Source organism: Salmo trutta, chromosome 2 (genome assembly GCF_901001165.1).
Source record: "Salmo trutta chromosome 2, fSalTru1.1, whole genome shotgun sequence".
NCBI lineage: Eukaryota > Metazoa > Chordata > Actinopteri > Salmoniformes > Salmonidae > Salmo > Salmo trutta.
Window position 1 is genome coordinate 16117837 of NC_042958.1, and position 27569 is coordinate 16145405.

Sequence of the window (27569 nt, forward strand, 5' to 3'; positions counted from 1 at the left end):
TTTCTGTCATGTCTCTTAGTTCTCTCTCTCTCTCTCTCTCTGTCATGTCTCTTAGTTCTCTCTCTCTCTCTCTTTGTCATGTCTCTTAGTTCTCTCTCTCTGTCATGTCTCTTAGTTCTCTCTTTCTCTCTGTCATGTCTCTTAGTTCTCTCTCTCTCTGTCATGTCTCTTAGTTCTCTCTCTCTCTCTTTGTCATGTCTCTTAGTTCTCTCTCTATCTCTCTGTCAGTCTCTTAGTTCTCTCTCTCTCTGTCATGTCTCTTAGTTCTCTCTCTCTCTCTCGGTCATGTCTCTTTGGTTCTCTCTCTCTGTCATGTCTCTAGTTCTCTTCTCTCTCTCTTTGTCATGTCTCTAGTTCTCTCTCTGTCATGTCTCTTAGTTCTATCTCTCTCTATGTCATGTCTCTAGTTCTCTCTCTCTTCTCTGTCATGTCCATAGTTCTCTCTCTCTTCTTTGTCATGTCTTAGTTCTCTCTCTCTCATGTCTCTTAGTTCTCTCTCTTTGTCATGTCTCTTAGTTCTCTCTCTCTCTCTCTCTGTCATGTCTCTTAGTTCTCTCTCTCTCTGTCATGTCTCTTAGTTCTCTCTCTCTCTGTCATGTCTCTTAGTCTCTCTCTCTCTCTCTGTCATGTCTCTTAGTTCTCTCTCTCTTTGTCATGTCTCTTAGTTCTCTCTTTCTCTCTTTGTCATGTCTCTTAGTTCTCTCTCTCTCTCTGTCATGTCTCTTAGTTATCTCTCTCTCTGACATGTCTCATAGTTCTCTCTCTCTCTTCTCTGTGTCTATTAGTTCCCTCTCTTGTCATGTCTCTTAGTTCTCTCTCTCTCTCTCTCTTATCTCTCTGTCTTATCTTAGTCTCTCTCTCTCTGTCATGTCTCATAGTTCTTCTCTCTCTCTCTGTCATGTCTCTTAGTTCTCTCTCTCTCTCTGTCATGTCTCTTAGTTATCTCTCTCTCTCTCTGTCATGTCTCTTAGTTCTCTCTCTCTCTCTCTCTGTCATGTCTCTTAGTTCTCTCTCTCTCTCTCTGTCATGTCTCTTAGTTCTCTCTCTCTCTGTCATGTCTCTTAGTTCTCTCTCTCTGTCATGTCTCTTAGTTCTCTCTCTCTCTGTCATGTCTCTTAGTTCTCTCTCTCTCTCTTTGTCATGTCTCTTAGTTCTCTCTCTCTCTCTCTTTGTCATGTCTCTTAGTTCTCTCTCTCTCTCTCTCTGTCATGTCTCTTAGTTCTCTCTCTCTCTGTCATGTCTCTTAGTTCTCTCCTCTCTGCTGTCCTGTCTCTTAGTTCTCCCTCTCTCTGTGTCCATGTCTCTTAGTTCATCCTCTCTCTCTCTCTCTCTCTTGTAATGTATCTTAGTTCTCTTCTCCTCTTTGTCATGGTCTCTTAAGTCTCCTCTCTCTCTCTCTGTCATGTCTCATTAGTTCTCATCTCTCTCCTGTCATGTCTCTTAGTTCTCTCTCATCTCTCTTCTGTCATGTCTCTTAGTTCTCCCTCTCTCTTTGTCATGTCTCCTAGTTCTCTCTCATCTCTCTGTCATGTCTCTAGGTCTATCTCTATCTGTCATGCTCTTAGTTCTCTCTATCTTTCATTTGTCATGTCTCTTAGTTCTCTCTCTCTCTCTCTCTGTCCATGATCTCTTAGTTCTCTCTCTCTCTCTCTGTCATGTCTCTTAGTTCTCTGTCTCTCTCTCTGTCATGTCTCTTAGTTCTCCCTCTCTTTGTCATGTCTCTTAGTTCTCTCTCTCTGTCATGTCTCTTAGTTCTCTCTCTCTCTCTCTGTCATGTCTCTTAGTTCTCTGTCTCTCTCTCTGTCATGTCTCTTAGTTCTCCCTCTCTTTGTCATGTCTCTTAGTTCTCTCTCTCTCTGTCATGTCTCTTAGTTCTCTCTCTCTCTCTCGGTCATGATTCTCATAGTTATCTCTCTCTCTGTCATGTCTCTTAGTTCTCTCATCTCTCTGTCATGTATCTTAGTTCCTCTCTCTCTCTCTCTGTCATGTCTCTTATGTTTTGTTCTCTCTCTCTCTATTTGTCCTGTCCTGTAGTTCTCTCCTCTCTGTCATGTAGTTCTCTTAGTTCTCTCTTTCGCATCCTGTAATGTCTCTTAGTTCCTATCATCTCTTGTCATGTCTCTTAGTTCTCTCTTCTCTCTGTCATGGTCTCTTCTTAGTTTCTCTCTCTCTCTCTCTTTGTCATGTCTCCTTAGTCTCTCTCTCTGTCATGTCTCTAGTTCTCTCTTTCTCTCTGTCATGTCTCTTAGTTCTCTCTCTCTCTGTCATGTTCTCTTAGTTCTCTCTCTCTCTCTTTGTCATGTCTCTTAGTTCTCTCTCTATCTCTCTGTCATGTCTCTTAGTTCTCTCTCTCTCTGTCATGTCTCTTAGTTCTCTCTCTCTCTCTTTGTCATGTCTCTTAGTTCTCTCTCTCTCTCTCTCTCTGTCATGTCTCTTAGTTATCTCTCTCTCTGACATGTCTCATAGTTCTCTCTCTCTCTCTCTCTCTGTCATGTCTCTTAGTTCTCTCAATTCAATTCAATTTCAATTTGCTTTTTTGGCATGACGTAACAATGTACATATTGCCAAAGCTTATTTAGGATATTTACAATTTATATATATAAAAATACATTTTAAAAAATGTATAAAAAAATAAATAAAGAGAATCAAAATTGTCAACGAGACAACAGTAACAACAAAATAACCATACATTGAACAATAACAATAAGCATACAGTAGAGGACATGTGTAGGTTGATTGGCCTGTCAGACACTGTCCCTCATCCTATGGCAGCAGCAATGTAGTGCACTGCCAACCCACAGATCTCTGCGTCTACCCCAACAGGACTGATAGCTTATTCTCATCAGAGAGGTCTTTGAAACCTTGAAAAGGGTTTTAGATTTGGGGAAATTACACTCTCTAATTGTTTTATATTTTTGACTTTTTGTCAGGAAATGCAGCTCTGTCTCAGGTTCTGCTGTGGTGCAGTGGTTTCACAGCCTTTCCTCTACAGGGAGCCATGTGTTCCTGTGTCTACCCTTCTCAATGGCAAGACTGTTCTCACTGAGCCTGTACTTTGTCAAGGTTTTTCTAAGGTTTTGATCATAACCATGGTCAAATAGTTAGCCACGGTGTACTGTCAATTTAGGGCCAGATAGCACTGCATTTTGCTTTGTACTTGTACCCAATAAGCTTGTACTTGCTTTGTACTTGTACCCAATAAGCAATGTAGTTTTGTTTTGACTGTGTTGTAATTCGGTGTATTCTGATTGGTTGGATGTTCTGGTCCTGAGGCTTCAGTGTGTTAGTAGAACAGGTTTGTCTCTCTCTCTCTCTATCTGTCATGTCTCTTAGTTCTCTCTCTTCTCTCTCTCTATCTGTCATGAATCTTAGTTCTCTCCTCTCTCTCTCTCTGTCATGTCTCTTAGTTCTCTCTCTTTCTCTCTATCTGTCATGAATCTTAGTTCTCTCCTCTCTCTCTCTCTGTCATGTCTCTTAGTTCTCTCTCTTCTCTCTCTATCTGTCATGAATCTTAGTTCTCTCCTCTCTCTCTCTCTGTCATGTCTCTTAGTTCTCTCTCTCTATCTGTCATGAATCTTAGTTCTCTCCTCTCTCTCTGTCATGTCTCTTAGTTCTCTCTCTTCTCTCTCTCTCTCTTTCATGAATCTTAGTTCTCTCTCTCTCTCTGTCATGTCTGTCTGTCATGTCTCTTAGTTCTCTCACTCTCTCTCTCTCTTTCATGAATCTTAGTTCTCTCTCTTCTCTCTCTCTATCTGTCATGTCTCTTAGTTCTCTCACTCTCTCTCTATCTGTCATGTCTTTTATTTCTCTCTTCTCTCTCTCTCTTTCATGAATCTTAGTTCTCTCTCTCTCTGTCATGTCTGTCTGTCATGTCTCTTAGTTCTCTCACTCTCTCTCTCTCTTTCATGAATCTTAGTTCTCTCCTCTCTCTCTCTCTCTCTCTCTCTTTCTCTCTCTCTCTCTGTCATGTCTCTCTGTCATGTCTCTTAGTTCTCTCACTCTCTCTCTCTCTTTCATGAATCTTAGTTCTCTCCTCTCTCTCTCTCTCTCTCTCGCTGTCATGTCTCTTAGTTCTGTCGTGTGCACGTGTGTGTGTCGGTGTGTGTGTGTGTGTGTGTGTGTGTGTAAGTGTGTTTTAGCATTTGAAACTTCTGAGCCTCGTTCAAAGGAAACACGCACTGATATTTACAATGTGCAAGTTGACTGTTCTACACATTCACACACCCACTCATCAGTAGTGCCTGCAGAATTACAGTAAGATCATTCTGCAAATAGTCACACATGTCAGATAACTGTGTGGTAGCTTCGAAGCCGCTGATAATTTTGATATTATAATGCTAACATCAAGCAATAGATGTGGAGTGTGGGAGGGGGGGTTGACAGCTGGCTAAAAGAGAGAGAGTACGTGTGTGTGTGTGTGTGTGTGTGTGTGTGTGTGTGTGTGTGTGTGTGTGTGTGTGTGTGTGTGTGTGTGTGTGTGTGTGTGTGTGGAATAAGCTTAATCCCTAGCTGTGGATTGTGTAATCCTTTCATTCAGTAGGTCAAGTTAAAGAATCTGTTTTAATACTGACATACAAACTGTCTGACAAACACATAGCCACATCATCTTCAGAAGATAATGTACTATTTACATTTCCATGGATTTAAATAGATTTTCTTAAACATAAGAAAACCTTGTCCCGGCCCAAACCCATTGTACATCAAGCGTCAGGCAGCGTGATGTACAAGTACACCCCCAGGACTGGATGCTAGTCTGTTGCAGGGCCTTGAACATACATTCCTGAACATACTGAGTATTAAACTAAATAGACTCCATCCCTGATAAATGCATCAACCACAAATAAAGATGTATTCAGGTTGATATGGTGAGCCCCATTAAAAGGCAGAAGGAAGTCCTGGTTCTAATTAGTCAGTAGCAACATGAATGTTGAGACTCCAATGGGCCGAGCCATCATTAATGGAGTCATTACAGAAGATCCTAAAAACAACCTTAAAAAAGATTCATCTGCAATTAAAGAACAATTGGGTAAACAAGAACATGGACAATGCACCAACGCGGTCAGTGCCGTTTAAGATGAGGGAGGACGATAATTTTTTTTATGAGCATGGCCTTATTTCTATTACAGTATATTGGATGACTGTCATTCATATTCCATTCACCCAGTTCAATGTAACAGTTTGCTCCATTTAAGAAATGTTTTTCAACAGAATCAGCAGAATGAATCTGTCATGCCACACTGCCTACATCGTTGTCACCATATTAGCTAAAGTAACATCATAGTCAACATAGCTAATACTATAAGTAATAGAACTAACGCGTTAGTAAACCCACTACAATCATGTAGAAACCTTACAGTGTACGGTCAGCAAGCAGTTACACCGGTGGGCCCCGGTGGCAATAAATTAGTAAGACCAAAAGCTTACCTTGACTTGGAAGAGTTCCAGTGTTGTGTTGGATAGTCATAAACAGCTAGCTAACATAGCATCCCTCTGTTTGAGCAGGGTGTTTCAGTAGGATAAACTAGCTAGCTGCATTTGCTAGCTAAGTAAGTGCAACTGAAAGTGAATTTTATTAAACAAATTCTCTCTCTATTTCTTTCTTGCGTCTCCTTCATTTTGGAAGAAATTAATATGTTCAAAATTGTTAAACTATTGTATTTCTCTCTCTTTGAGTCAACTACTCACCACACTATCTGTAGCTTATTCTTTCAGTACTAGATTAAGTCCCTGATCGTCGATTGGGTGGACAACATGTCAGATCATGCTGCAAGAGCTCTGATAGGTTGGAGGATTTCCTCCGGAAATTGTCATAATTACTGTGTAAGTCTATGGAAGGAGGTGAGAACCATGAGCCTCCTAGGTTTTGTATTGAAGTCAATGTAGCCAGAGGAGGGTGGAAGCTAGCTGTCCTCCGGCTACACCATGGTGCTGCCGAACAGAGTGCTGTTGAGGATACTACTGTAGACCTTTGTTTTAATCAATTATTTGTTAACATGATTATATTTAGTATAGATTTATCTAAAAACATTTTTTTTAATGAAATTCACTGAGGTGGATGGTCCTACCCTTCCTCCTCCGAGGAGCCTCCACTGGTGTGCATGTGTGGTACTGTACAACTATTCAGAGTAGGAAGTGTTCCCTGATACCTGACTCATTACACAGCAAGGCTTTGGAAGGAGGGAAGGAGAGAGAGAAGAGAGAGAGAGAGAGAGAGAGAGAGATCATTAGACTGCAAGGCTTTGGAAGGAGGGAAGGAGAGAGAAAATAGCAGAAAATGACTTTGTAATAGCTGTGTCGCCTTTCATTTTGTCATGAGTAAATATGTGTAATTGCTCATTCTCTGAGATCTGAGATGCACACACACACACACACACACACACACACACACACACACACACACACACACACACACAGAAGCACCCACACACACATACATACAGAAGCACTCACACACACTCAAGCGTTGAAGTTTTTAAACATAATTAAGGGGTTTGTTGTCAACTGTAACATGAGCTGTTATAGTTCAGAGGGAGAGAGAGATAGAGAGAGAGTGAGAGAGATAGAGAGAGATAGAGAGCAAGTATACAGTATACTACACTGTATAATATAAAACATTAATGATTGCCCTGAGGGACAATTCAGTGGGCTTATTCTCCTGTAACAAGCAACAATTAATTACATATATCCTACACATGTTACATCTTGACGTGTGTGTCAAGACGTAACGTGTGTGTCAAGTACTCCCTGGCAGAGAGACAGGTACAGTAGCAGTGTCTTAGTTAGTGCAGTATAATCGTCTTGTATCATGGGTGTTGAGAGAGAGAGAGAGAGAGAGAGACAGGTACAGTAGCAGTGTCTTAGTTAGTGCAGTATAATCGTCTTGTATCATGGGTGTTGCATTAAGCAGTTGTTCCATGTGAGCAGGATGTGTGTGAGGGAGAGAGAGAGAGAGAGAGAGAGAGAGAGAGAGAGAGAGAGAGAGAGAGAGAGAGAGAGAGAGAGAGAGAGGAGAGAGAGAGGAGGAGAGAGAGAGAGAGAGCAGTTGAACAGAAACTCCCCAGGGTGCTAAACCAACCACAACCCCACCTGACCTCAGCACACCAGGGCACAGGGCCAGACACAGTAGCCAGCCAGCCAGACAGATAAGGCAGTCAGGGAAGCATGGCACGCTAAGGACTATTTAGGCTAGAGCAAGAAGGTGGTGGTGGCCAACCCTCCTCCTGAACGGAGAGCTGCTGGGTCTGGATGTGAAGGGTTTTGATCCAGCCTTACAATTACACATCTGATTCAACTAGGTTTTAGTGTAAATCTGGGATGTTCTGATGGCCAAACATCCATAGGATTACTGCATAAACACATCCCTGATCAGTTTCACTATCATAATATATGTCTGGGATTTGTATTTATAATGTGTGTTTGTGTGTGTGTGTGTGTGTGTGCGTGCGTGTGTGTTTGGGTTTTTTGGTGGTTTGGTGATAAACTGATGGCAAACTTCCATAGCATTACACATAAACCCATCTCTGATCAGTTTCACTATCATAATCTATGTCTGGGATGGGATTAGTGCGATTTTATTTTGGTGTTTCTCCAACCATGCATGTGACTGTGTATACACTGAGTATACAAAGCATTAGGAACACCTTCTTAATATTGAGTTGCACCCCCCTTTTGCCCTCAGAACAGCGTCAATTCATCGGGGCATGGACTCTAACAAGTTGTCAAAAGCGTTCCACAGGGATGCTGGCCCATGTTGACTCCAAAGCTTCCCACAGTTGTCAAATTGACTGGATGTCCTTTGGGTGGTGGACTATTCTTGATACACACCGGAAACTGTTGAGCTTGGAAAACCCAGCAGCGTTGCAGTTCCTGACACACCAATGTTCACTCAAAGCCCCGAGACTGCCAGGCAGCTCCCCTGGGACTGCCGCACAGAAATATCAGCCCAAAGAGAGAAGCACCATATTGAACTTCACTCAACTTTCTTGAGCACTTCACTCAATTTTCGATATCCAAGGCATTCCTAGTCGATCGCCAAACATTTCTGTAAAAAACCCAATGACAAAGATATTTTTTTTTATTTGTCTAGGGCTCTTGGCGGTAGGTGCACCCGATTCAGGTGCCCTGCGCAACAGGTATATGAACTGTTGCCAAACTCTGCCTTCCCGGAGGGCCCAGAGAGCAAAACAAGTGCACTATCGGCCTACCGCTGCCCAGTCGGATGGCTCAGATGACCGTGTCTGCAGTAACGTAGAAGGCATAAAAGAAAGCTACATCAAAGTTGTTACTGTGAGATTTCAAAAAGTTTAAAACCATGACTAGAGAGACAATGTCAGCGAATACAGCAGAGAGATGCAGTTTTATTAGTGAGTTTATCTTTAAGTTCTTACCAGCAGTGTCAACACTTTGTATTCAACACTTTTATAAGACATAAAATGAGTGTTCTTCCTATTTCCACTCAGCGCTACAACAAGCACTGCAGCAGTAATGAATGAGGAGGAAAGTGTATATTAGCGGCTTGGGTCTTTTTTAATATCGAGGAATATTTCACTTTCTCAGTTCATCAGAGTAACAACATGAATTTGTGCATGAGGCACAAATAATGCGGTGCGACTCGAGTTTTGCCATCAGCTGGAAGACGGTGTCCCTTTTTGGTCAGTGGAGGAAAGGGAGAGCGGAGGGATGTTGAGAGATGGACCCTCAGTCTGCTGCTCTTTCCCTCCGCTGAGACTGACCATCAGATGCAGGCACCATCAGCCCAGTAAAATAAAATAACAATTATTTAAATTTATGCTCACTCAGCTGTGCCTCACAAGTAATACAACAATGGATCTATTACCGGTGTGATCATATAGCTTACCTCAAATTTTGAAATATAGTTTAGAAAAATGGCCCGAACGACAATGCATTGGCAGTGCAATTCAAGCAAAGCCAATATGCGGTAGTAATGTATTGGGCCTATAGCTTACTGCACAAACCTCATTGCTACAGTACCGTTATTAATTGGTTAATGTTGCATAGGTTTACGGTTTTTAAGTAATGTAAGAAAAAAATATGAATGGTAGATCTCAGCTTGCATTTTGACTTAAAGTGATCTTGACTCAGAAAAGGTTGGTGACCACTGTTCTAGAGTTTTCCCTGTTAACACTATAAACGTTTCCCTTTACTGTGGCAATTGTGACACGCAATATTAGCCACTTCCAATGCAACATAGCAAAACAAATCAAACTATGCAACAGATTTTGTTGGAGGCAGAATGCATCGGAGTAGGATTCTATTGCATTGACACTCACTATTCAGCCCGTACTCTACGCAGACCTGTGCGGCATAAACAATCAGAGCTGCAGTAGGCTTATATGCAAATAGACCATTGCCATATATGGATCTGTGCCATTTACTTTGAACTGGACTGTGTTTACAGCATGAGCGGTCGTGAGTAGATGCGCTTGTTTTGAGATTAAAGCGAGAGCTTCATGTAGCCATATGTGCACATTTTGTTCATATCCTTTGCTAGTTAGTGAGTTATTAGCCCAGTTATAGATCATTTGTAGTCAGCAGTGGGGGAGTGATTGCTTCCTACAAGAGCACAAAACTTACACCTTTCTAGACATCTTTGAAAGCGAGTCAGATAAAGGGCTTTTTTTTGTCTTGAAGGGGCATTGTTGTATTTTGAGACAGGCTTGAATAAGCTAAGTAGCCAATTGGCAGAGGGTAGCATAATTTGTCTGATTCTCTGTAACAATGGAATGGGAATAATAAAGCATTATATTTTGTAAAGTGGTTTCTTGCATCAAACAACACAACATCATTTTCAGTCACCTTCTTGTCTGAAGGACAAGTGTATGAACTGGTTAATATCAAACCCTGTTAAATGTTAAAATGTTATGGGATGCATTTTCTCCATTGTTTTAGATGGTAGGCCACTCTGGTAGACCACTCTGGTAGGCCTTCATTATGATAGCTCATTCACAGTAAAACTGTAACTTAAAGCAGGTACAGCCTCAGTGTTCACAGAAAAAATGTAACTTAAAGCAGGTACAGCCTCAGTGTTCACAGTAAAACTGTAACTTAAAGTGGGTACAGCCTCAGTGTTCACAGTAAAAATGTAACTTAAAGCAGGTACAGCCTCAGTGTTCACAGTAAAACTGTAACTTAAAGCTGGTACAGCCTCAGTGTTCACAGTAAAACTGTAACTTAAAGCAGGTACAGCCTCAGTGTTCACAGTAAAACTGTAACTTAAAGCAGGTACAGCCTCAGTGTTCACAGTAAAACTGTAACTTAAAGCTGGTACAGCCTCAGTGTTCACAGTAAAACTGTAACTTAAAGCGGGTACAGCCTCAGTGTTCACAGTAAAACTGTAACTTAAAGCGGGTACAGCCTCAGTGTTCACAGTAAAACTGTAACTTAAAGCGGGTACAGCCTCAGTGTTCACAGTAAAACTGTAACTTAAAGCGGGTACAGCCTTGGTGTTCACAGGAAACGCGTGGTGGAAGTTGCACAGAAGTTTGTGCTCATCAGACCTGAAATTTGTTTAGTGCTGAATTTATTTTGAGGGAACATTGACTCAAACCGTTGCGCCTGGCACCTACTACCCAGTGGAGGCTCTTCAGAGGAGGACCATCCTCCTCAGTTAATTTCATACAAATTGTAAAACATTTAAAAAGTGATTATTTTCAGATAAAACTATACTAAATCTATTCACATCACCACATATTTGATTAAAATACACTATTTTGCAATGAAGGTCTACAGTAGCTTCAACAGCACTCTGTAGGGTAGCACCATGGTGTAGCCGGATGACAACTATCTTCCGCCCTCCTCTGGCTACAATGACTTCAATACAAAACCTAGGAGATTTATGGTTCTCACCCCCTTCCATAGACTTACACAGTAATTATGACAACATTCCAAAGGGAAGTCCTCCAAACGATCAGAGCTCTTGCAGCATGAACTGATATGGTGTCCACCAAATCAAAGGATCAGAGAATAAATCTTGAGCTGAAAGCTCAAACACCCTGCTCAAACAAAGGGGTGCTATGTTAGCTGGATGGCTATAACTATCCAACACAACACTGGAACCCTTCCAAGTCAAGGTTAGCTTTTGGTTTTACTATTGCTACTGGGGCCCGCCAGTGTAAGTGCTAAACTGCTTACTGACTGTACACTGTAACGTTACTGCATGATTGGAGCGAGTTTACTAACATGTTAGTTCTATTAGCTATGTTGACTATGACTTTACTTCAGCTAATATGGTGACAACGATGTAGGCTGTGTGTAGTGGTTATGACATGGTTTGGCTTGGAAATGTTTTTTCGCCGGGTCACATACAGCTGATGTGTTGTGTATTGAAGTCCACAAGCAAAGGGAAAAGGTGAGAGGAAGAGAGAGCATTGATGCGAGAAGCAATACAACGTGGCTGCTATGAAAGTGAACTGTGTTTACGCGTGATCAGGGGTGTATTCTTTCCGACGATTCTGTTGAAAAACATTTATTGAACGGAAGCAAACAAAATGGAACGGGGATAAACATACCTGAACTTTTCCAATAGAAACTATTGTTTGCAACTGTTGGCACTAATGATTACACCCCAGGAAAGAGTGTGCAGGGTTGAATTGAATGTGTATGTCACCTCAAATCTTTCTCTCAACCTGTGTGCACCTACGTTGTAAACTTTCATTCATAGGCTAGGTTGTAGGAACCTCATGATGGGTACCGGGAAAATTTGAGTATCATGTTGTAGCCTAAACTTATCCCTGTTACATTGAACTGGGTGAATGGAATATGAATGACAGTCATCCAATATACTGTAATAGAAATAAGGCCATGCTCATGAAAAAAATGTATCGTCCTCCCTCATCTTAAACAGCACCGACCGACACTGCTACTTCCATACCCTATTCAAAAGCACTTAAATCTTTTGTCTTGCCCATTCACCCTCTGAATGGCACGTCTCAATTGTCCCAAGGCTTAAAAATCCTTCTTTAACCTGTGTCCTCACCTTCATCTACACGGATTAAAGAGGATTTAACAAGTGACATCAATAAGGGATCATAGCTTTCACCTGGATTCACCTGGTCAGTCTATGTCATAGAAAGAGCAGGTGTTCCTAATGTTTTGTATACTCGGCGTATGTGTGTGTGTGTGTGTGTGTGTGTGTGTGTGTGTGTGTGTGTGTGTGTGTGTGTGTGTGTGTGTGTGTGTGTGTGTGTGTGTGTGTGTGTGTGCAGCTAACAGTATTTAGCCAGCCACGGGTAGAAAGCACAGGTAGTTACAGTGGGGGAAAAAAGTATTTGATCCCCTGCTGATTTTGTATGTTTGTCCACTGACAAAGAAAGGATCAGTCTATAATTTTAATAGTAGGTTTATTTGAATAGTGAGAGACAGAATAACAACAAAAATATACAGAAAAACGCATGTGAAAAATGTTATAAATTGATTTGCATTTTAATGATGGAAATAAGTATTTGACCCCCTCTCAATCAGAAAGATTTCTGGCTACCAGGTGTCTTTTATACAGGTAACGAGCTGAGATTAGGAGCACACTCTTAAAGGGAGTGCTCCTAATCTCAGTTTGTTACCTGTATAAAAGACACCTGTCCACAGAAGCAATCAATCAATCAGATTCCAAACTCTCCACCATGGCCAAGACCAAAGAGCTCTCCAAGGATGTCAGGGACAAGATTGTAGACCTACACAAGGCTGGAATGGGCTACAAGACCATCGCCAAGCAGTTTGGTAAGAAGGTGACAACAGTTGGTACGATTATTCGCAAATGGAAAAAACACAAAAGAACTGTCAATCTCCCTCGGCCTGGGGCTCCATGCAAGATCTCACCTCGTGGAGTTGCAATGATCATGAGAACGGTGAGGAATCAGCCCAGAACTACACTGGAGGATCGATCTTGTCAATGATCTCAAGGCTGCTGGGACCATAGTCACCAAGAAAACAATTGGTAACACACTACGCCGTGAAGGACTGAAATCCTGCAGCGCCCGCAAGGTCCCCCTGCTCAAGAATACATATACAGGCCCGTCTGAAGTCTGCCAATGAACATCTGAATGACTCAGAGGACAACTGGTGAAAGTGTTGTGGTCAGATGAGACCAAAATGGAGCTCTTTGACATCAACTCAACTCGCCGTGTTTGGAGGAGGAGGAATGCTGCCTATGACCCCAAGAACACCATCTCCACCTTCAAACATGGAGGTGGAAACATTATGCTTTGGGGTGTTTTTCTGCTAAGGGGACAGGACAACTTCACCGCATCAAAGGGACGATGGACGGGTCCATGTACCATCAAATCTTGGGTGAAAACCTCAGTCCCTCAGCCAGGGCATTGAAAATGGGTTGTGGATGGGTATTCCAGCATGACAATGACCCAAAACACACGGCCAAGGCAACAAAGGAGTGGCTCAAGAAGAAGCACATTAAGGTCCTGGAGTGGCCTAGCCAGTCTCCAGACCTTAATCCCATAGAAAATCTGTGGAGGGAGCTGAAGGTTTGAGTTGCCAGACGTCAGCCTCGAAACCTTGATGACTTGGAGAAGATCTGCAAAGAGGAGTGGGACAAAATCCCTCCTGAGATGTGTGCAAACCTGGTGGCCAACTACAAGAAACGTCTGACCTCTGTGATTGCCAGCAAGGGTTTTGCCACCAAGTAGTAAGTCATGTTTTGCAGAAGGGTCAAATACTTATTTCCCTCATTAAAATGCAAATCATTTTATAACATTTTTGACATGTGTTTTTCTGGATTTTTTTGTTGTTATTCTGTCTCTCACTGTTCAAATAAACCTACTATTAAAATTATAGACTGATCATTTCTTTGTAAGTGGGCAAACGTACAAAATCAGCAGGGGATCAAATACTTTTTCCCCCACTGTATGTGCTAAATACAGGTCAATATCATGTTGGGCAATAGCAGGTATCAATCACAGGCTAATGGGGGTCTCCCCTAGTAAGTCCAGAGGGGTGTTGTGATTGTTTGGAAATGCGTGCTAGATGTACAGTAAGCTGTACAGGATTAAACCCTTAAGAAGCGTGTTAGGGTTTGTTCATGGGGAGCAGAGGAGGGAGGCCTCAGAGTAGTGCCAGAATACATATGCCTCCTCCTCCTCCTCCTCCCGTTTTTTATTCTGTCCCTTCTACCTCTGTCCCTTCCACCTCTCTCCTTTCTACCTCTCTCCCTTCTACCTGTCTTGCTCCTTTCCACTCTACTCAGTGAGGCCTGACTATCCCATCTCTCACCATCCTCTTTTCCTCCTCCTCATATTCTCTCTCCATACCCTTATTCCATTACCCAGGCAGGGCTAGTTTTTCTCCCATCTCATCCTCTCATCACTCTCGCCTATGCAGTCAGGCAGGGCTACATGTTCTCCCTTTGTCTCTCTCCATCTCTCTATCTCCCTCTCTCTGTCTCTCTTTCCTATAAATAGCAGGTTTGATGCCTCCCCAACAGAGAGAAACAAACCGGTCAAGGAGGTCTTCTTTAGAGAGAGAGAGAGAAATAGAAAGAGAGAGAGGATAGAGACAGGGGGATGAGCAGCCATGAGAGTGTTGTTTACTTGGACGGCTAGCCCTGTCCCCTGTAAGAGATACACACACACACCCACACACACCCACACACACTAGATGAAAACAATTATGACATGTCATCATTTAAGGATCAATGCTGTTCTTTCATTATGTGTTCTGAAAGCCATTTTAGCCAATATTCAGTGGCTTTAAATGGATACTGAACAGAAAGATGTGATGACGTCCTTTCTAAAGCACAAAAACAGTTTCTGGTGTTATACGATTTTTTGATACTCTGTTCAGATGAAAGTCAGCCTCCTTAAAGGAAAACATTTACACATGGAAAGATAAATGTGATCCTATATCAATCTACATGTATGTGTCATCCAATAGAAGAAAGGAAAGAATACCTTTATTTTTTCAAAATAGACTTTAAGTTAGGAATCACATTTTTATTAAATGAATTAAGTATAAATATCACACCAGCGCAATCTATAGTGTGAGGACAATCTATACAGAAATAAGCAGAAATTGGAATTTCCCTTATAGACTACAATAGAATAGAAAGAATAGAGCAGACTGATTGGAATATATGTTTTATTTATCCATTATTTAACAGAAACATGTCATTTTGCTGATACTGTAGCCGTATCCCAACCCCCAGATACAGCATTTACACACTATAGGTAGGCAGGGTCAGCTGCAAAACAGATGCTCGACAATGACTATAATGTCATTTATAATCTTCTTACAAGACATATATAATGTAATGTATAATCTTCTTACAAGACATACAAGGCCCTCCCCAGCCATGGCTTTACCATCCTTTCATAGTGTCCTTGATAGACTATCAGAGATGCTTCTGTTTCACTCTAGCCCGGACTCAATCAATAACACACACTTCAGACGTTCCATAGGAAATGACTAGACAGCAGAGGAAGTCTGCTGGATGATGTATCACACACACACACACCCACACGTGCACAAACACACACACACACAGACACGCACGCACACACACACACACACACGCACACATGTGCACAAACACACACACACGCAAACACACACACACGCACACATGTGCACAAACACACACACACACTTGTTTCTAGGGATTTGACCCTCATCAACAATAGCCAGGATTATCCAGTGTCATTAATAGAGAGATACACTGAGTCTAGGAACAGCAGTGATGAAGACAGGGACAAAGAGAGGAGAAGGGGAGAAGGGAGAGGAAGAGGAAGAGGGGGAGAGATTGCAGTGTTTGAAGGAAAGTAAGAAATGTATACATTTATGTGTGAGAGAAGTGAAAGGAAGAGAGAGTGAGGGTCAGAAAGAGGTAAGAGAGAGCGAGACAAAGAGAGTGATATAGACACAGAGAGGAGTGAGAGAGAGGTGAGAGGAGAGAGAGGTGAGATAGAGCAAGAGAAAGGGAGAGAAAGAGGTGTGTGTGTTTGAGAGAGAGAGAGAGAGAGAGAGGGAGGGATGGACGGTAAGAGAAAGAGAGAGAGCGAGAACAAGAGAGAGAGAGAGGTGAAAAGTGGAGGCAGTTACTCTTGTCTGAGTGATGGTGTACCTCTGCAGGACCTTGAGCAAGGGTTAATGGACTATATCTGTTATTAACACACACACACACACACACACACACACCAAGCCGCCAGTCCTACTGGAAGAAACAACATTGTAAAGGCCACAGTGCTTCCACTTAGACAAATGTTTTTACTCCCTGCCTTAGCATTCAATTTGTTTCTTAAGCCGCTTGAATACCTTATTTACCCATTTACAGGGCTAGATGGAGTGAATGAATGTCCCCACACCTTCCCCTGACTACAGCCGCCCTTTATCTTCACCCATAGGGGAAAACAGAGGCAGAGGAAATACAGGACTACAGAGAGATGGTCGTTTGTAAAAAGCTAATGGTCTGCGTGTGTGTGTGTGTGTTTTATGTCTGTGTGTGTCTGTGTGTGTGTGTGTTTTATGTCTGTGTGTGTCTGCGTGTGTGTGTTTTATGTCTGTCTGTGTCTGTGTGTGTTTGTGTCGTGGGGGTGGGGTGTATGTGTGTCCTAAAGTACTCTGTTGCTGCTAACATCTGCCACACCAAATGGAATAGAAGGAAAGTGAGTGGCCGGGTTGCTTTGTGTCTCTTGTGACTATTGGCAGGCCAGCACAAGCACACAGGGCTAAAAGGGTTCAGGTCAGAATGTAGGTTACACTCTGATGGCAGGTCAACTGCACTACTTGCTAAAGATTAAACAGTGACGAGACAGAATGAGGGAGAACACAACCGAACATCAAGTACTCCTACAATTTGTTTACTTTTTTATTTAAATTTGTTTATTTTTTGGTGAGGAGATGTAATGTAATAGCTGAATATAATGGCGGTGCTGGAATAACAAGCTAGAATAACAACATTGATGATTTGAAATGATAGTGAATGATCTCCCTCAGACTGCCATTCTACAAGCTATCAAACCTCAGCCCATTCTGCCTCATGACAAACGCTCTCTCCATTCTACAAGCTATCAAACCTCATCCCATTCTGCCTCATGACAAACGCTCTCTCCATTCTACAAGCTATCAAACCTCATCCCATTCTGCCTCATGACAAACGCTCTCTCCATTCTACAAGCTATCAAACCTCATCCCATTCTGCCTCATGACAAACGCTCTCTCCATTCTACAAGCTATCAAACCTCATCCCATTCTGCCTCATGACAAACGCTCTCTCCATTCCTCCATCCTTTGTTCATCCTTCTTGAACCGTTTCCAATCGAGGTCGATGTGTTCTGACTTGTGCTAATAAGAACACATTCCACTAGAATAACTTTAGATTCTGCTCTCTCTCCGTCTCCCTCTATCCATCTCTCTCCGTCTCTCTCGCTCTCGCTCTCTCTCACACACACACACACACACGCACACCCACCCACCCACGCACACACACACACACACACACACACACACACACACACACACACACACACACACACGCACACACACCCACCCACCCACACACACACACACACACGCACGCACGCACACGCACACACACACACACACACGCACACACACACACACGGGTATGGTAGTCGTGGTAGTTGGACATTGTTAAAGGAATTATCCTGCATGGGTTGTCACTGTGCATTGACACAAAGGGATTTGTTTCCTTAAAGCATAGAATCATCTTGGTATTCATGTCCCTATATGAAAAACTGAATGGAATAAAGATATTCCACTACTCTTGGAAGGAAATTGTATCTCTACTAAAGAGGTGCTTTATAGAAAAACAACAAGCTTCAGATACAGTTATATATCCTAGTCTTGTGTTATACCAAGGAGAGGGAGAGGGGAACAGTTGTATGGAAAGCTAGCCCCAGTGTCTGGCTGGTCTGTGGGCTGTGGGGCTGTGGATCAGATCCATCCATTACTGATCCTGTCCCTGGTCCTACATCTGATCCCTGGAGAGAGAGACATACACACACACATACACACCCACATGCACCCACCCCCCAACACACACACAGTTTCTCCCTAGAGAGAATCCTGGTAGAAGGGAGTTTTTAGTAATCAGGTAGCGAGAGGGAAAAGGTGGAGGAGAAAAATAGTGTAGCGGAGGAGAGACAAAATGAGGCAGAGCGAAAGAGAAGAACTGAAGAATTGAGAGAGATAGAGCGTGGGAGATGGGGATGAGAGAGAGAGAATGAAAGAAAAGGAAGGGTGGATCAGTGGGGGAAGAGAAAGGGAGAGGTGTAGAAAGAGATCAGGAAAGAGACAGTAGAAGGGAGAAACAAAGAAAGGTAGAGAGAAAGAGGAATGGACAGGGTAATCTCCAGAGAGAGAAGAGAAGAGAAAGAGAGAGAGAGAGAGAGAGAGAGAGAGAAATGGCAGTGCAATTAACAGCTAACAGTCTGGTTTCCCTCTCCTTACTCAACTGTCACTGAGCATGATTAATCTACAGACCACACACACACACACACACACACACACACACACACACACACACACACAAAGCTTCATGGATGCAGTTAAAATGAGATGTTGTAAATACGACTGAGGAGGACAATACATACTGTAACAGTGCTCTGGACCAACATGAATAGTTCATTTTGTTATAGCAGAGATCAGATTGCAGGTGTTCTGATCTAGGACACATCTATGATGTATGCCAGGGGCGTCCATCCTCCTAGGTGTGTTGATGTCCTGAGGATCATGTAGATTCAGGTATGTTAGAGCAGGAGCACTACAGTTAATGTATAGCCTACACCGAATCCAAATATAGTCATCATCTTTATTGTGAATGATTTATTTGTCATAGATACTCATTGCAGAGAAAAAACATAATAACTGACCACCTACCAAATGACCCATTAACTCTAAACAAGGTACAGACAGGTCTCCAAAATAATCTTGGCTATCTGCAATGGAAAACCCATAGCCTTAGCTAGATACACGTTGACAACCTCTCAAAAAATGTAAGTGGCAACCAATCAAAGCATGAAGTTCCAGCAGCAGCAGCATGCTTTTCTCATGTAGCCTACCGTTTCCTGTCCGCACCGGCTAGGCGAGCATCCCTTCATGTATAACTGACCCTAGACAACAACACCGGTTCTAATAGTGGAAGCCCATTTAGCTTTGGGGGACTAAGAGGGAAATATTCTGGAGCGTCGTAGCTGCACCATCACATACATTCACCCATGAAACACTAATGACTAAATACAATCAGTTGACACCATCTACAAAAATACATGTTCATAACGGCATCAAACCGTATCCACTCCGTGCATCAGCGTGCAGCTCGGTTCTCATGCCCTCCCTTCCATCATCCCCTGCCCCAGGATGCACCCGAGAGCCACCACCACCACTAAACGGAAAATGACGATGAAACAAACCGGTAACTTACGTGCGAAAGGGAGAGCTCCGTGCAGGCTGCGGAAACGGTTAAAAATCCACAGCATTGACGTTAACGTGAATGTTGAGACCAACCCAGGACCGTGCATCTTCGCGTTGATAAAATGCTGAGGGAGAAAACAGGATAAATGAAAGTGGCGGAGAAATATATCCTTTTAGCACGAGACAATGCCCTCCTGCCGCTCGAGAGCTACAGACTGGCGAGGAGAAGACTCCGCGCGCGCGAATCTCTCTTTTCTACCACTTGTGCTCTCTCTCTCTCTCTCTCTCTCTCTCTCTCTCTCTGTCTCTCTCTCACTCTCTCTCTCTCTCTCTCTCTCTCTGTCTCTCTCTCACTCTCTCTCTCTCTCTCTCTCTCTCAATCTCAGTCTTATTGCCTACCAACCAACAGAAGCTTTCCTATCTCATCCGAGAGCGGTGCCCGCGATCCCCAACTTTAACGACGTCACAGCCAATAACTACATTAGAGGATAGATAGAGACTGTTAATAATTGTTACAATATAAAGCCATTTTTCAGGTAGGCAGCACTCAATGCAGTGTCGACTAGTAAGACTGAAAGCTATTTGCTGATGGCTTCATGAAAGAAGCTTCGTTTCGCTCGGAAGTCGCTGCCCGGTGCTGATTGGTGCTGAAGTTGCTCCCTCGCTCTGTCCCTCTCTCCGCTTCGCACTTTCCGGTGGTAGTTGGTATGTTCCTCGCGACGTACCCGCTGGAATCCTCTTGGGACACCACGGGCCAGCATGCATTTGTAACCCTCTCTCATATTTAGAAAAGATTGTCAGACCAGTTGATTTTTATACATTTAGGATTATTTGAGCATAGATCTACTGTGTTTTCCAGTGATATTCAGTGAAACGACACCTATTACAATAGCAATTATACACATTATAGATAGCATATGGGATATAGGCCTACTCTACACATTTAAAAGAGAAGAAAAGAAGGGAATGGACTTGATGGTGCTGAGAGTCCTGATAGGAAGGTCTCTGGATCCTGAATGGACTGCACTCCAAGACACATTTTATGGCCAGTACTACCTAGTGTTGATTTTTCAGTGTAACATTACAGTCATGATTCAGGTATTACATTCACTTTAAGTGTTAAATTAACACTCATTGGTGTAAAAGAACCACAGTGTTGGTGTTAATAACCAGTGTTAACCCAAAACCACACCCATCATTATCATATTTCCCAGCATGCTCTGTTGCAGGTTGTATTTTGGAATTGTTTGTTTCAATATCTATGTTTTTACACGCACATTGATTGAGTAATTCATATTATGCTACTCATATATAAATAACATACATTTTTCTAAACCAATCTGTTACTTGGTTTTTTGGACAGTTATTTAAATAGTTATTCCAGTTGAAATGCTTATATAGATATGTATACAACAATAAAAATGGTAGGTAGTCTCATAGTTTAGTCTTCCCAGGCTAGCAGTCATTCTGGATGCAGGCTGTGGGTGAGTAGTCATTCTAAACTCTGGCTGAATTCCAACATACTTTGCAAGCCAGCATAATGTGATTTACAGGCCTGATGTGACCTGTAAACAAACCATGAGTTTCAGGCCACTGTAAAACTATTCCTGCAAAATAAGGCCTTCTGAAATACTTGCTGTATTGTGTTAAAGATTTACATTTTAATTATAACATATTTCATTTCGATTTCACTTGGTGAAGGCCACAGGACTGAAAATAGTTGAAAGAAACAACCATGTCTCTGTCACTAACAAATACACATGTACAGTCATGGGTGGTAACTCTACAATTCAATCAAAAGGAAGGGACATATGCAAATAAAGCTATAGACTAAGCAGTGTGTTAATTTAACCCTGAAAAGTGTGGACCCGATTTAGCACTGGAGAATATGCTGTATAGTCAACAAGAGTGGGATAGAGAAAGGGTAGGTTGATCACTCGGTCACGTGAATTTGCATTCCAAAAATGTTAAATGTTAATGTATCTATCTCTTCAAGAGTATCTTAAATAAGACAAAACATCTGTCGTCCCCCCCCCCAAAAAAAGCTGTGCTTGTCTTTTCCTACGAGCATTGACTTTGCTGATAGCTTCTTTATTGAGGAAAAATATACTGACTACGACTGTGATATGTGGGGGTCTCTCCTAGCTATCTTAAGATGAATACACTAAGTCACTCTGGATAAGAGTGTCTGCTAAATGAGTAAAATGTGAAGTGTGAAAATGTAAATTAGTTTCATGATATGATCTGGTAGACCTATATTTGATAGGCTTCTGAGTTTAGTATACTTCAGTATCTATCAACTGAAATGTATTAAGGACTGTAAATTAGTTTTTTTCAAAGTTGCCGAAATGCCAAGTATGTCCACTTATATCAGTGCATTCGTAACCACCTAACCATTACAAAACTTATGTTAGAGCAAATAAGCTTCACGCAGCAAATTAGCAATTACATTTTTTGTTGACCAAATTCGACTCTCTCGTTGAAATCCATACAAAATTCCTCACTTCGGGGTCTTATTTTCGTGGGCAGATTTGGGGCGGAGGAAACACTCGCTTCACCGTTTCCTCTCTGACAACACATAAGCATGCCTAAATGGCTCCTACACTAGACTATATTTTCAGCATTTCGCTCCTAAATGAAATTCTGCAGAATTGACTTATGTTAATTAGTGACCTTCAGTGTCAATCGCTCTGTGGATTATTAGCATATTCTCAAAATAGCACTGGAAGTACTGAAGATTATAAACATCTACACTGTCTTGTGCACTAAGCTTTTCATATGTCTGCTTGTATTATGTCACACGTTACACCATTATTATATTAATACTGTATGTAGTCTAAAGTGTGACCAAATACAAGCAGACATATACATTTCAGTAGGCTAATATTATAATATTACTAATATTAGTAGTAATATTATTATAGGATTATTATCATATGTATTATAATATTATATAGCCTACCTTCTATCAGAATAGATCATTGTATGTTATAGTATCTGAATATACTGTTAGCATACATGTTATATTGTCAGAATGTACTGTGTACTGTACTTGTGTACAGTATGTTGAATGACTGAAATATGCAAAAAGAAAAGAGGGTTGAGGGAAATATTTCGGAGTATACAAGTATACCAATGTCCTGGGGTTCAAATAGGCCTTAACTCCAATACACTCCCATTTGTTTTTGTAAGCATACTACTGTTGTAGATCAGTGTGTTGTGAAAAGCCAGAGCAAGGCTTGAACCAGTGGCCTTGTAATTACAGGGTAAGCACATTATCTCCTGTGCCATAAATGCACAGACTACTATGTCTGGGATTCTTGAATGTCAGGACAATCCTAGTCCGACAGAGAAAGTTTATTTTTCTAGTAGAGTTACATATATTTTTTTTATTATTTGAACTTTAAAAAAATTACATTTAGGGGAATTTCATTAGGGAAATATTTTTGGGTGATTTTTCTAAATATTTTCAATATTATTCATTTCCATGTCAGGAAATTCCCTTCTCCAGAGCAAATGATCACAACTTCAAAAACTGTCAAGAATAATCAATAACTGATAAAGGATCTCATGTAGTTTCTTCCTATAGCCCTCTCTGACTAATATTTCTCTCATAACTGTGATTCCTGAAAAAAATCCTAAATTCATCAGAAATGAGCATCTATACCATGACAACTCCTTCTTCATCTCCTGATTACATGTATAGTGCAATAAGACAACGCTTGATCCTGAAAGTCCTCTTCTTTTGAAATCACCAAACAATATCGAAATCACCATGGTCACAACCATAACCTGTCAACTCCATCTCCCTTATAGATTAAGATAGAATATGAGTTTTGGTTAAAAAATGTCATTTTAAATAGTTTTTATAGTCATAAAGCAACTGAGGAAAAACAAAATCACTACTTAGTGTAACACTTCAACAATGAATGTCACGTCCTGGCCAGTATAAGGGTTAATTGTTATTGTAGTTTGGTCAGGACGTGGCAGAGGGTATTTGTTTTATGTGGTTCGGGGTGGTGTGTTAGTTAGGAGGGCGTTTGATTTATTATTTCCGGGTTTTGAGTTATGGTCTATGTTGATGTATTTCTATGTCTAGTCTGGTTTATGTATTTCTATGTTAGGTTGATTGGGTTTGGGACTCTCAATTGGAGGCAGGTGTTTCCTCGTTGCCTCTGATTGAGAGTCCTATATATGGGTAATTGTTTGGTGTAGGTTTTGTGGGAGATTGTTCCTTGTCTAGCGTGTATGAGCCTGAGAAGACGGTTTGGTGATCGTGAGTTTGTTTTGTTGTTTTTGTGGTCATCTTGATTTAATAAATGTTCAAAATGAACAAACACAGTCCTGCTGCATTTTGGTCCGCCTTCACCAGCGATAACCGTGACAATGAAGAAAAATATGCAATTTGTCAACTCCGTAAAACATAAACTCCATCAGATTTTTGACTGTCAACACCGTCAGAGTGCTGAAATATCTAATATGGTTTTATTGGGGATTTTCAAATTAAGAATTTTTCACATTTTACAAATGTTTTTATTGAACTTTTGTTTTTAGAGACAAAACTTTCTTTTGAGTATCTGTTGTCAACTCCATCAGAGGCTTGTCAACTCTGTCACGGATGGCTAACCCCCCTAAGATACATTTTCTTGTCAATATTTGGAATACATTTTTTAATCACTGTTCTGCAACATATGCTTAATTGAAGTATATTATATGGCCAAAAGTATGTGGACACCTGCTCATCTAACATCTATCTCATTTCAAAATCATGGACAATAATATGGGGTTGGTCATCCCTTTGTTGCTATAACAGCCTCCACTCTTCTGGGAAGGCTTTCCACTAGATGTTGGAACATTGCTGTGGGGACTTGCTTCCATTCAGCCACGAGAGCATTAGTAAGGTCGGGCCCTGATGTTGGGCAGTTAGACCTGGCTTGCAGTCGGCGTTCCAATTCATCCCAAAGGTGTTCGATGGGGATGAGGTCAGGGCTCTGTGCAGTCCAGTTACGTTCTTCCCAACGATCTCGACAAAACATTTCTGTATGGAAATCGCTTTGTGCACGGGGCCAGTACTGAAATAGGACAGGGCCTTCCCCAAGCTGTTTCCACAAAGTTGGAAGTACAGAATCATCTATAATGTATAATATATGCTGTAGCGTTAAGATTTCCCTTCAATGGAACTAAGGGGCCTAGCTCGAACCATGAAAAACAGCCCCAGACCATTATTCCTCCTCCACCAAACTTTTCAGTTGACACTATGCATTCGGGCAGTTGGCGTTCTCTTGGCATCTGCCAAACCCAGATTCGTCCGTTGGACTGCCAGATGGTGAAGCGTGATTCATCACTCCAGAGAACACATTTCTACTGCTCCAGAGTCCAATGGCGGCAATCTTTACGCCACTCCAGCCGACGCTTGGCATTGCGCATGATGATTTTAGGCTTGTGTGCTGCTACTAGGCCATGGAAACCCATTTCATGAAGCTCCCGACGAACAGTTATTGTGCTGACGTTTTTTCCAGAGGCAGTTTGGAACTTGGTAGTGAGTGTTGCAACCGAGGACAGATTATTTTTATGCGCTACGTGCTTCAGCACTTGCCGGTCCCGTTCTGTGAGCTTGTGTGGCCTATCACTTCGCGGCTGAGCTGTTGTTGCTCCTACATTTCCACTTCACAATTAAACACAAAACACAATTATTTTCCATCAATATTGCCCGTCTGTCTATGTGGTGCGTGCGTTTGTCTAACACTGTGTGTAGCCAGTTGTGATAACCATCTTGTGGGTGGGTTGAAATAAATACTTTCCCCAAAACCTTATCAATTAAATGTTAACTGTAAAATAGGCTTACCTGGCAGAAGTATATCATGACTAAGTATATTATTTGTATCTATTATTTGTTATTTGCAAACTTCGCCATGAAATGAGCAGCAGCAGTACCAAACCATCTGCTATACCATCACATTAGATGGCACTTTCATTACCAGCTAGATGCACAATTAAAGGGCCAGATACACAGTTAAAGGGGAATTACACCAAAAAATCAACATTTGTTAGTTTTCTTCCAGACAATTTTTTTTTTGTTCTGATCTGATTTACGCATTGACATGGACACAGAACATTCAAATTCGTTGTTTCTCTATGAACAATTGTAATTTTAAGAGTCTAAAACCATAAACATTTTCAGAGTGGTGCAGCGGTCTAAGGTACTGCATCTCAGTGCAAGAGGTGTCACTACAGTCCTTGGTTCAAATCCAGGCTGTGTCACATCCGGCCGTGATTAAGAGTCCCATAGGGCGGCGCACAATTGGCCCACTGTTGTCCAAGGTAGGCCGTCATTGTAAATAAGAATTTGATTTTAACTGACTTGCCTAGTTAAATAAAGCTTAAAATAAAAACAGAACATAATTTGGGAAAATAAAGATTTTATTACAGTTGTTTATTAACCCTTATTTTACCAGGTATATTGACAGAACAAAAATAAGTTTGGAGATATGTATTACGTATTTGAATCATCTGATGTTAGAATGAAACAATCCACGCCTTTAAACACTCCTTGGACAATACATGTAAATGTAAAAAGCCTTTTATGTTGTCTGACGGAGTTGACATAAATCCACCTTATTGTATTTTATGAAGATTCATTTTTTTAAGTTGTTCATTTACATAGACCAACGTATCAGCTATCACAATATCGAAATATATACAGTGGCAAGAAAAAATATGTCAACCTTTGGGTTTCCTGAATTACCTGGATTTCTGCATAAATTGGTCATAAAATTTGATCTTCATCTAAGTCACAACAATAGACAAACAAAGTGTTCAGAAACTAATAACACACACATTATTGTATTTTTCTTGTCTATATTGAATACATAATTTAAACATTCACAGTGTAGGTTGGAAAAAGTATGTGAACTCCTAGGCTAATGACTTCTCCAAAAGCTAATTGGAGTCAGGAGTCAGCTAACCTGGTGTCCAATCATCAATGAGACAAGATTGGAGATGTTGGTTAGAGCTGCCCTGCCCTATAAAAAACACTCACAACATTTTAGTTTGCTATTCACAAGAAGCATTGCCTGATGTGAACCATGCCTCAAACAAAAGATATCTCATAATTATTGACTTGCATAAAGCTAGAAAGGGTTACAAAAGTGTCTCTAAAAGCCTTCATGTTCGTCGGTGCAAGGTAAGACAAATTGTCTATAAATGGAGAAAGTTCAGCACTGTTGCTACTCTTCCTGTGAGTGGCCATCCTGCAAAAATGACTGCAAGAGCACAGCGCAGAATGCTCAATGAGATTAAGAAGAATCCTAGAGTGTCAGCTAAAGACTTACAGAAATCTCTGGAACATGCTAACATCTCTGACGAGTCTACAATACATAAAACACTAAACAAGATTGCCGTTCATGGGAGGACGCCACGGAAGAAGCCACTGCTGCTGCACCTCTGAAGTTCTTAAAAGAGCACCTGGATGTTCCACAGCGCTACTGGCAAAATATTTTGTGGACAGGTGAAATTAAAGTTGAGTTGTTTGGAAGGAACATACAACACTATGTGGGAGAAAAAAAGGTACAGCACACCAACATCAAAACCTCATCCCAACTGTAAAGTATGATGGAGGGAGCATCATGGTTTGCGGCTGCCTCAGGGCTTGGACAGCTTGCTATTATCGACGGAAAAATTAATTCCCAAGTCATTTTGCAGGAGAATGTCTGTCAATTGAAGCTCAACAGAAGCTTGGTGACGCAACAGGACAACAACTCAAAACACAGAAGAAAATCAACAACAGAATGGCTTCAACAGAAGAAAATACGCCTTCTGGAGTGGTCCAGTCAGAGTCCTGACCTCAACCCAATTGAGATGCTGTGGCATGACCTCGAGAGAGGTTCAAACCAGACATCCCAAGAATATTGCTGAACTGAAACAGTTTTGTAAAGAGGAATGGTACAAAATGCCTCCTGACCGTTGTGCAGGTCTGATCCACAACTACAGAAAACGTTTGGTTGAGGTTATTGCTGCCAAAGGAGGGTCAACCAGTTATTAAATCCAAGGATTCACATACTTTTCCTCCCTGCACTGAGAATTTTTACACAGTGTGTTCAATAAAGACATGAAAACGTATAATTGTTTGTGTGTTATTAGTTTAAGCAGACTGTGTTTGTCTATTGTGACTTAGA